The 10,149-nt window shown below is 39.0% G+C and overlaps 1 long non-coding RNA gene across 1 annotated transcript; it reads right to left on the reverse strand.

Moving 5' to 3' along the window:
- Positions 1-35: 35 nt before the first annotated feature.
- On the reverse strand, positions 36-1,957 carry LOC108627522 (uncharacterized). Its single transcript, XR_001916724.2, has 3 exons — positions 1,478-1,957; positions 405-505; positions 36-310 (listed from the first exon to the last, which is right to left on the reverse strand). It is a non-coding gene; the product is annotated as an uncharacterized LOC108627522 (long non-coding RNA).
- Between the last annotated feature and the right edge of the window lie 8,192 nt (positions 1,958-10,149).

Consider the following 10,149-nt stretch of genomic DNA (forward strand, 5'->3'; position numbering starts at 1 on the left):
CTACTGGATTAAACACAATTTAGCTAAAATGTTACAGATTCACTTTTAATTAAAATTCGAGGAAGGATTTTTAGCAACACAATGGTTAAAGCTTAAAATTTTGCAAACGATTTTTAGCATGTTAGTGTCACTCCCTGTAATTTTTAGAACCCTCATGCTTCGATTTAGTTGAAATTTTCCTCAAATTAGTACTTCATTTTACATAAAAGAACGTTTGTGCCATAGAGAAAGGAAGGCTTACAGAAATAGCAATCCCCATATTTTGTTGGCCCCTTGGATTCTTCTCCATACGTCTCAATTCTATGCCAAACTATAATAAACGGTAATGTAAGGACTTATCCTTATATAATTAAAAAATTCTGCGTTTTTTGTAAAGGTAGATACACTTATTTTAATATACGTACGAGATCTGAAGAATGCAGTAATATCCGATTTACGAGATTCTTTATTCCCTGTTGTTAGCTTACATTTTTGTTCGTTCATTGAATTCACGTTCTGCTCCATCCTTAACAAAAGTATTAATTCGTCGATTAATACACAAAAGAAAATCAGCATCAGATATCCCTTCGTAATATAATTACATATTCCAATAATAGTTATATTCAATGATAGATCATAGTTTAATTATCGCCAATAATTCATAGATTAATTGCATATTACGTTATTTCTCTAAATACGTGTAAATAATTTACTGAATCCTAAGTGGAAATCAAATACCATGAAAACTAATTTATAGAATTCATAGTCATTTTCAATATTCTCACCTAAAATATTAGTGCTCTTTAATAAATTGTCGTACAATGATTCAGAATATTTTCATTAAATTTTCTTAGAATGCTGGGATGCACATGTCAATAACATTTTCAATGAAACGTCACTATAAACTAATATGTAAGTATCTACGAATAGAATTTGGAAGGATTTCAAGAATTTAGTGCACGTTCGTTTGTAAATTTATGTATTAGAATTATCACTTGCACACGGTTGACCTACTTGTTGCACATAACGAAACTTATTTCTTCTACGTCTCAACTGGTTACATAAACGGCAATCGATTGTGCAACATTGTGCAGTCAGGAAGGTACAATGCTTATGTTAATATAGAGTTTACCATGGTACATACGTGATATTTAATTTTCAATGAATGACATATATTTCATAAGATTATACGTCAGCATGCCTTAATGAAAACGATCGTGATAGCAGTAAGAATAATTACTGTAATAATATCTGATAACATTTTTATAAGTAGATAAAAATTCTTGAATTTACGAATAAAAGAATTAAAGAAAAACTGTTGAACTTTTTAGAAACTAATTTTCAACGTGCACACACAGTTCTTTGTTAACAGACTGCAAGTATTCATACACAGATAGTAAATTTAAATACATAAAATGACAAAATACAATAATTGCAAATAATCGATACATTATTCTCTCGGATATTGTTCTCTATTATAAAAAACAAAGAAACTTACATTTCACGATATCAAATATCACCAGATTTCGTAGACTATCTTCCAAGCCTTCGACGGAATTATACGTATTTATTAAATATTTTGTTATGCAATTCACATCAAGTTCACACCATCGTTTCTTAAATTGTACCTTAATTCTTTGTTCTTTAAATTATACACGATAATTGTGCAATGCCTTATTTTATCAACGCGCGCGAGTATTTAAGAATTAAGTTCTCAGTAAAGATTAACAAATATATATCTACAGATTATAAAACATGCAACGGTAGAGATGTCGCATTTTGCAATTTGTAAGATTCACCATAATTGTTAGAATCATAAACGAATTAATTTCAAAACCAATATATGTATAAAAATCACCAAAAACTGCATAGGAAACACCTGGGATTCACGAGCACGTCAATGATTCGCGAATGTCAAACTACAAACTACTCCGTATATTTCCGGTGGTTGTCGAATTACGAAGACGGTTAGGTACTCGGAAACATTCGCAAACGTTTGGCTGAATAACGAACGGAAGAAGAAACTTTGGCAACGAGCCAGTTGCACCCACGGGGTGTTACATTTTTCTACGTTAAACAAGTAATATTTTTTAGCATAACATACACATTGGCAATTCGTACAATGCTATTCTGACTCAATAAAGAAATCATACAACTATTTCTATTCATATATTATCGCTGGAGAAATTGGAGATTATTTATTATATTGTGAAGTACTGGAACCTGTTGTTTATTGGATACTGTAAGCCAGTGGAATAAACATATATCGATTGTTGGGTTGCCAACTTGGCAACTCTCAGGGTCACTTGCAATTACCAGAGGATAAGAAACATTTATGATTCCTTGTGCTTTTCTTCAGCCATCGAACATGACTTTTCTCATATGTATTCATAAAAAGTATTAACATTAATATTCGTTCGAAAATGTCTAAGAAGTGTGAATAAAAATTCCAATCAATATGAACAAAAAATAGGGTCAGCTTTTGTGAGAATTATACAAGAAGTACAGACGAGACATCAGGCCTTGAGTTGAGTTAACTGTAACGATATCTTTACATAGAACAAAAAATTGTCATATTGATCTGAGAAAAGCTTGAAAGCTCGAGCGGGAACAGGACCAAACTGACGTGGCGGTTAGTGACGGATGAAAAAGACATGGGGTGCGTTGGGACCACGAAGACGTTTTGTCGTCACGCAACAGTTAACTGTACAACCTCGACTCCGTGGCCCCTGTGCAAGTTCGTTTGACAGAAGGCGGTAAATTCCAGATAGTAACTGTCGTCGGCAGAATCATCGGTCAACCTAGAAGAAGGAAGGCATTTAATACCCATTTAGCGTGCATGCCTGGTCAAGGCGAGTATCGCGCGAGCGTACAAGAAAGTCAGCTCGGCGTGTTACACAGTTAGCCCAGCACGGCTGCGGCCGGTCGTTCCTGCAGACCGGCTTCTACTAAGAAATTTATATGGCAGTCTACCAGCAATTGCACACAGCCACCCCGTCGCGAGTTCGTTTATCGGATGCTGCGCTAATTGGACCACCGGCCAATGCCAATGGACTGTACTCATGACTGAGCCTCGCGAACACGCAGCTATCATCCACCGAGGATTTCGTACCTTCCTAACTATCTCTGTCGCGACGCCGTTCTTTTCGATAGTTTTTACCGCGACCCCGATATCCACTGTAGTTCGACAGACTTCTTTAACGAATAAAACGCGAAACGTTTTTTCATTCAACAATAGATGACCGAACTTATTTAAATATTTTTTAATTAATAATTGAACTGAACACCAAATTTGAAATTCTCCTTATCGTATAATCGTAGTTATCCAAGCAATGTGACAACAATGGGAAATTGCGGCTGTGTTCGCATCCAGGTGGTACAACTAAATAACTGTCCTCCTCGTATTCTATGGAGAAGGCACGAGGACGTTTCACCAGATGAAAGACAGATATTATACAGATGTTAGAAGGTAAAAAATGGGCGCCTTGACGAGCGGTTGTTTGTGCCAAGACCGTAAGGCGGTTGTAAAATATTTGGAAGTCATCCCGCCCCAGTTGTACAGCCGGGCATGGACACAATGCGCTGCGTGATCTTTTTCACGGTTTTTCACAATCCACAATGACAGGGACCGTGGCTCCACAGATGTGTCGAGATTCGGGTATTCTTCGAGCTTATGGAGACTGCCTCTGTTCCTTTCGTTACGCTAGGCTTTGAAATAGCTAATTTTGGACGGAAATCCGTAACAGCGTGGAGCAATGGATAAACTAGGCATTAAATTTCCAACAGAAGTGTGTATTAGGCTTGCACATAAATGACCAAATGTATAATTTAATGAAACATCAATTGGCAATTAACGTTTGGCTTTTATTTGGATTTGATTAGTTAAAAAATTAAAATTGTTTAATTATTTTAATTGTTGAGTACGACAATATTATTTCACATATTTCTATGTACAAGCAGAATGATTATCCAATAGCTGGAACTTGGAGTTGTAGTTTTAGGTGACGCAAGAAAATGAACAAAAAGGACACGTGTTCTCTAGTGAATATTGGAGAATTCGAAAATAATTGAGAATAAGCTCGACAATTTGGTGTTGTCAGATGAATATAAATAAAATTTTATTGTTTCTTTCTACTAATGTTACTCATTCCTTTCAAATTCGGTTTATCCTATCATTAATTTATTACTTTAATCCTTTACGCTTTGTTTCAATTCGTTGCACAAATCCATTTTAATTTTCCTATAATAAATATTAGTTAACATCGTTACAAGGTGTCGACTGGCACAAAGTGATTTATAAACCGGTTGAAATGCGCAAGTAAATTAGATTGGAAGGAATCGCGACTTGTAAGAAGTGCCGCTGCGTGCAGTGCTACTATAAAAATAAAGAAAAAGAAGATTCAAAAAGAAGGAAGACATTGTAAACCAATGCTGGATACATTTCTCCTTTTCTCTCCTACTCGTCCTGTCTCTCTCTTCCCCCTCTTTAACTAAATTAATTGCACCAATGGTAATTACACCTAGAACGCGGCGACTGTTCGCATTCACCTTTAAACGATTTCACTTCTTCTATGAGTTTCTTTTGGTTTCCTCATCATCCCGTTTTGTTCTCATGCGAACTAGTCTCTCTCGTACGACAACAGGACCGTGTACCAACCTGTTCGACGGTAGACGCAGCGGAGCTCTCCATTGACTGTTCGCACAAGCGTGAAACACGTGTTCGCACACGCACAAATATAATTAGCCCGGCATTTTTACGAGAGACTCTAGCGATATAATGTTGATTTGTCTCTTTCACTTCGCAACACGCATACCACAATTGTATTTGCTGTCGGTAGTACTATTCAAGCGAATCAAACGCATTCTGGTCCCCTGTAAAGATGCTCCTTCACGTCCGTCAGTTGATACCAATTCTACCTCTAGAATAAAAGAACTTAACGCTAAATATTGTTTCATGATATTTATACTATAATTATTCTCTAAAATAAAAGTGTAATCTTGTCTGAAGAACATATCGTTATATTATTATTACAACCATCCTGTGTTTTACACTGAGACACTCCATTACAACTAAAAGAGAATAAGTAAATAATATAAATTAGAAGTATATATCTCTCAATAATTGTCGTTATTTACATCGCCCTAGCTGAAACTAATGACGATTGACATGATCCAACGAGTTCCGAAATTCGTAACAATAGTAAATTTCGTGAAGAATCACAATGGCAAGATACCTATATGTATACAATGCTTTCTCGAAGATCCTGAGGGAAAAGGAACATTGGGTGAAGGTTACGAGTGAAAAGAAAAATAATGGTTAAGGTGGGAAAAGCGGTAGTGGAGGATTGAACCGAAATCAGGAGGACAGAACTCAGCATGATGTAAGTGTCTCAAGCTGGATGCTTTCGAAGTATCAGATGATGCAGGAAGACAGCCGAGATGGAGGAGACACGCAGCGACAAAACGGAAGGAGGGGTGGGAAGGAAGAGGCAGCGAAGAAGGGACCGAAAGACTGAGGAATACAGGGAAAGAAAGGAGGAAAGAAAGAAAGAAAGAAGGACGAAGAGAAATAAAGAGTCGCGAGAAGGAAAAGGCGATAGTCTCGGGCAGAGGAGGGAAGAGGAGGACCGTTTGTCGGACATACCTTGGGGCCACCCTGGCGTCTAATTGCGTGTAATGCACTCCCGACTTGCCAGACCTCGAGTTGCCGCCAGAGGAGAGTCGAGCGAAAAACTCGGGTCGCGCAACGGCAAAACCCTGGCGATCGCGAGGACGCGGTGCTATGTCCGGCACGCTCAGACCCACACGACGAAGATGACCGGGACACGAGGTGCTGCTTGACGAGGACGGTGAAGACCACGTTCGTTTCCCAGGACGTCGATCTCCACGTGCAGAAATACATATATCGTGTCTTTTCCGCTCGGCTTGCGTCCTGAACTATCGGAATGTCACCACCACCCTTAAACTGCCAAAATAAAGACGTGCTCTTTGCCGGATTCGAATACCCTAAAGATATGGCCCTTGGAACATTTAATATTCCACTACTAAATTATTATATATATTTGTTCAATTATTACTTGTCTCCTTGCACAATGCTATGTAATTCACCATGAGAGTGATTGGTCTTATATCTTAAAAAGTAAAATATGTACGTATTAATAAATTATGCATTTAAATGATTTTGCGGATGTGATTAACTAACAATTTCATAGATAAATCATATTTGGGAATGGATTTAAAAGAGATGATTCAAGTTCTGGAAGCGGCGTCCTTTAATCGGGGGACGATCTCCCCGAGGTCTTCCAAAGAACCGGCAGGCAGTCATCCGGTGGAACGAGAGACAACTGCGACGGCGATCATTTAGCGTAGCTAAGATTTGTCGGTAAAGGTTTTTTGTTGCAACAGCTTATTATGAATAATGATTTATATCTGGTCCAGCAGGGAGTTCCTCTCTATGGAGTGAACGTGCCGCGAGTAGATACAGGGTCGAAATAGAGACAGAGTCAAGAGGGTCGCGACGGTGCGACGGAGACCGATCGAGAGGTTAATAACAGTCGCGTGTTGTAATACTCGCCATTATCCACAAACCGACCACCTAACAAGCTACCTGCTAATAATACACGACGACGCGACGCGACGCTGCGCGGCACACACAATCACGTGCGTGATCTTTTTACTCGATTATCCTCGAATTTTTGTCAGTTTTTGATAGACAATCATTATTGCGATAGTTTAAGGTAGTTGTTGCTCTACTATTACTCAAGATAAGACTTAAAAATGAACCACTACAAATATAAGATTTCTTTCGTTGAACATATTTTTCGAATTAATAATTGTCGATTGGGAAGGTAGAGCAAAACGACGTTCTTGACGTAACAGAGAAAGTAGGCAGTACTGTTCGTACAAAAGGCAGCTGGACAAAAGTCAATTAGTAACAAAATAATTATATGTATCCGGTTGAATAGATCATTTGTAATTCTATTTCCCGCATTGGTTACTGTCTGTCATCAACAAACGATCCGCCTGGTAAAAGTATCAACCGAATAGAGAGGAGATGAAAAAAGAGCAACATTTACGAGTCGCGAAATGACAGGCCGCAAACCACGGCTACTAATTTCCGATGGCCAGCTTTTCACCGTCTACCAATTCTTTTCTTCGTTGTTCTACAAACACATAGATATCTTTACATACTACTTAAAGAACTTACAAGAGTTTAGCCCCTTAATAATAAACATGTTTAAATTTAATCGACATACAATGAGTTTGAGAATAATAATACGCTTGCAATTAATCTAATTTTCTGTTGATCAATTAAAAGAAGAGAAATAATGTACCGCAGTTAGAAGTTTCTCAATCCTTTTACAACAAGCGCGGTTTGCCTCCTTCTATGCGTGTGCACATCGGATCCGATAGCCGGTTTGGTGCAATTACGGATCGGGGCCGGACCAAGAAAAACGCCCAGCGCATCGCTTGCCAATTACTGAAAGGAAAGGCAAAGGAGGCTCCAATTTGCTGCTAACTTCTCTTGCCGAAGGGCGGAAGCCGCACGGAAAGGTGTGGCGGTACTTGCCGATTGCGAATGGATTACATGGACACCGATACCAGTGCAGAGTACTGACTGTGACTGTATGCTCATTAAACCCAAACAGTAAGAAATGTGAAAAATTTAGAAAAGTCAGACTACCCTAGCTCCTGAAGAACAGTCGATGATTTGTGAAATACCATGATAAATGATTGGACTTCTCACGTAATATTTCTCATCTGTCTTGTCATTGATTATAAAAACTAAAATCGTATTAGATCGAAATTAATTATTATTGCTATTTCATATCTTCGTACACTGCGATCAATGGTGCGAGTAAACCGAACAAGCGCGAAAAAGCGACCAAGCTTGTTTCGTAAACGAGAATCAGGCGGTGAAGGAATCGCTGGCATACAGATCACTCGGTTCGAGGACGCGGAGGAATCGGAACGGAGGAACGTGGGTGTGAGAGACGATGTCACGCGGAGTCGGAGCAGGTAATCGAAAATGCGTTGCGAGTGCTACGTCGACGGTCTTTGTCGGCGAACGTGCACGAGCAAATGCAAAAGGCATGAATGCAGTTGAAACGGTGAGGCACGAGCCGGCACGAAACGAAAGCCTGTACGGTAGAGAGTGACGTCTGCTGACGCAGTCCGGGGCTTCCTCTTTGGCCAGACTTCCTGTCGGAAACGAGCGACGCGATTCGCGCGAGTCGATTGTCTCGTTCCGACCTTAAATCGCATTCCCGATCAGCTCCACTGATCAAATATAACGATCAGATCAGAAATATCAGATTTTCTATAATTGCCTAAAAATCAGTTGAACAACTCAATCATATTATTCCCTTTTTTCAATTTATTTGTACAAGTAATATCGTCCTGCTCGATCGTACCACCCGCACGGTCACATCCTGTATATTTATAGATTGAACTTTAATTCGTACGTCAATACTAATAATTAATTCATACATCCTGACATTATTCTTGTCATAATACTATTTTCATATACAACGAAAATTTGGTTACACAGTTAATCATTATTATCGCGTGTAATTGTTTTCTACTTATAAAGCACAGTTTCATTCAAACAAACCTTGAGAATCTAAAATAAAATGTAGCCATAAGCACATGGATGAATGAATCTCGTGGTATGTCATTGAAAAAGAGCGCGAACAGAATGCGGTATCGTTAGTGTCGTCATTATGCCCGCGCCCACGCGATGTATGTATATCTACTTGTACGCGTCCTTCTAATAAAATTGTAACGAGAATTCTATACGTGTGACGAATGTGGACAATTTATTAAAAATTAAAAATATAATAGGGTAAATTCGTTCGAAATCCATAGAAGTAACAGAGCAGATGTTTCTGCAAAGCGTTAATATTTATAATATATATAGATTTCGATAGATACTCCTACGGGATTTATGAATCGCCGTAGGTGGTCGAAGATGAACGTATGGGAAATCCGTTTCGCGATGCCGAAAATCGCGACATCTTCAACACCGCATCAACATCCGGAGGAAGGCGCCTCGGTTGCGCATATTAATTACACTACTTGTCGATGCTAATTAATTCGCCTAATTAACCAGGCAACGCAGTAACGCGCGTTTAGCGCCTTTCGTTTATACATAATGCGATACGTGGATAAAACTTTGCCTCATGTTCCCGTCAATATATTCGATCTTTTATTATGTGATAAATTGACTGATTGTGAGTGGAACCTGTTTTTGTACGCATCATTTAATCAGCAAGTGGAACAATGTTATCAATAAAACATGACATTATCTATTTGAAAATCATAATATCGAATGTTACTATAATACTGAAAATGGTAGCCTGTTTCATTCATTTATTTGTATACAAGATTTTCCTGTACTTAATTATAATTAGAAATCGAATGTGTATCTACAACGAAATGTTTATTAAAGTAGTTTTTAATTAGTACAATTCGTAAAAGGTGGCATATCTGTGGTATAACATTGCGTTTGAGGGAAACCCGGAAACGACAGAGCCGGCAAATCTTTTCAATAGCATACCTTGGTGTAAAAACCAGAAGATCCGGTAGGCTGCAGGTCGTCGAAGAACAAGATTTTTGCGTCGGCGTGTGTAGCCGTTTTAAAACGACAAATTACCCATCTTGTAGTACAAGCTTCCTCCGCCTAACCGATACGATGCGATGGAGTAAAAGATTTCTGAAGCAGGGAGGAGGGCAGATCCATCCCCTTCCAACGTTCCATAGATTCTTGACGGACAGATTTGGTGGGAGAGTTGATCGTCGAGTGGGAAACCTGGCGAACGAACCGTCGCATCGCGTCGGAGGGCAAGCGGATTGACTTACGAGGGATTCTTGCAGGATCGCAACGCAACATAGGGCAGCGCGGCGGAAACCTCCTGTAAAAGGATTTACGACGTTACTTTCATTCTTGCCCTAAAGATTTCGTCCGCCCAAATTTGTAAGCGGTCGTTCTCTTCTCACCGCCACACGATACACGAATGACGTCTACCTACCCATTTTCATTCAGCCCGGATATAATTAACCGTGTTGCCGATCGGAATCTCTATCTTCCTTCGTATTCTAGCAATGACGTATTCTAATGCTGACACTCTCTTGCTCGGAATGGCATTTTTAAATTAATATGCGTGATAC

This window comes from Ceratina calcarata, unplaced genomic scaffold (assembly GCF_001652005.2).
Source record: "Ceratina calcarata isolate Rehan_Ccalc_2016 unplaced genomic scaffold, ASM165200v1 scaffold474, whole genome shotgun sequence".
In the NCBI taxonomy this organism is placed as follows: domain Eukaryota; kingdom Metazoa; phylum Arthropoda; class Insecta; order Hymenoptera; family Apidae; genus Ceratina; species Ceratina calcarata.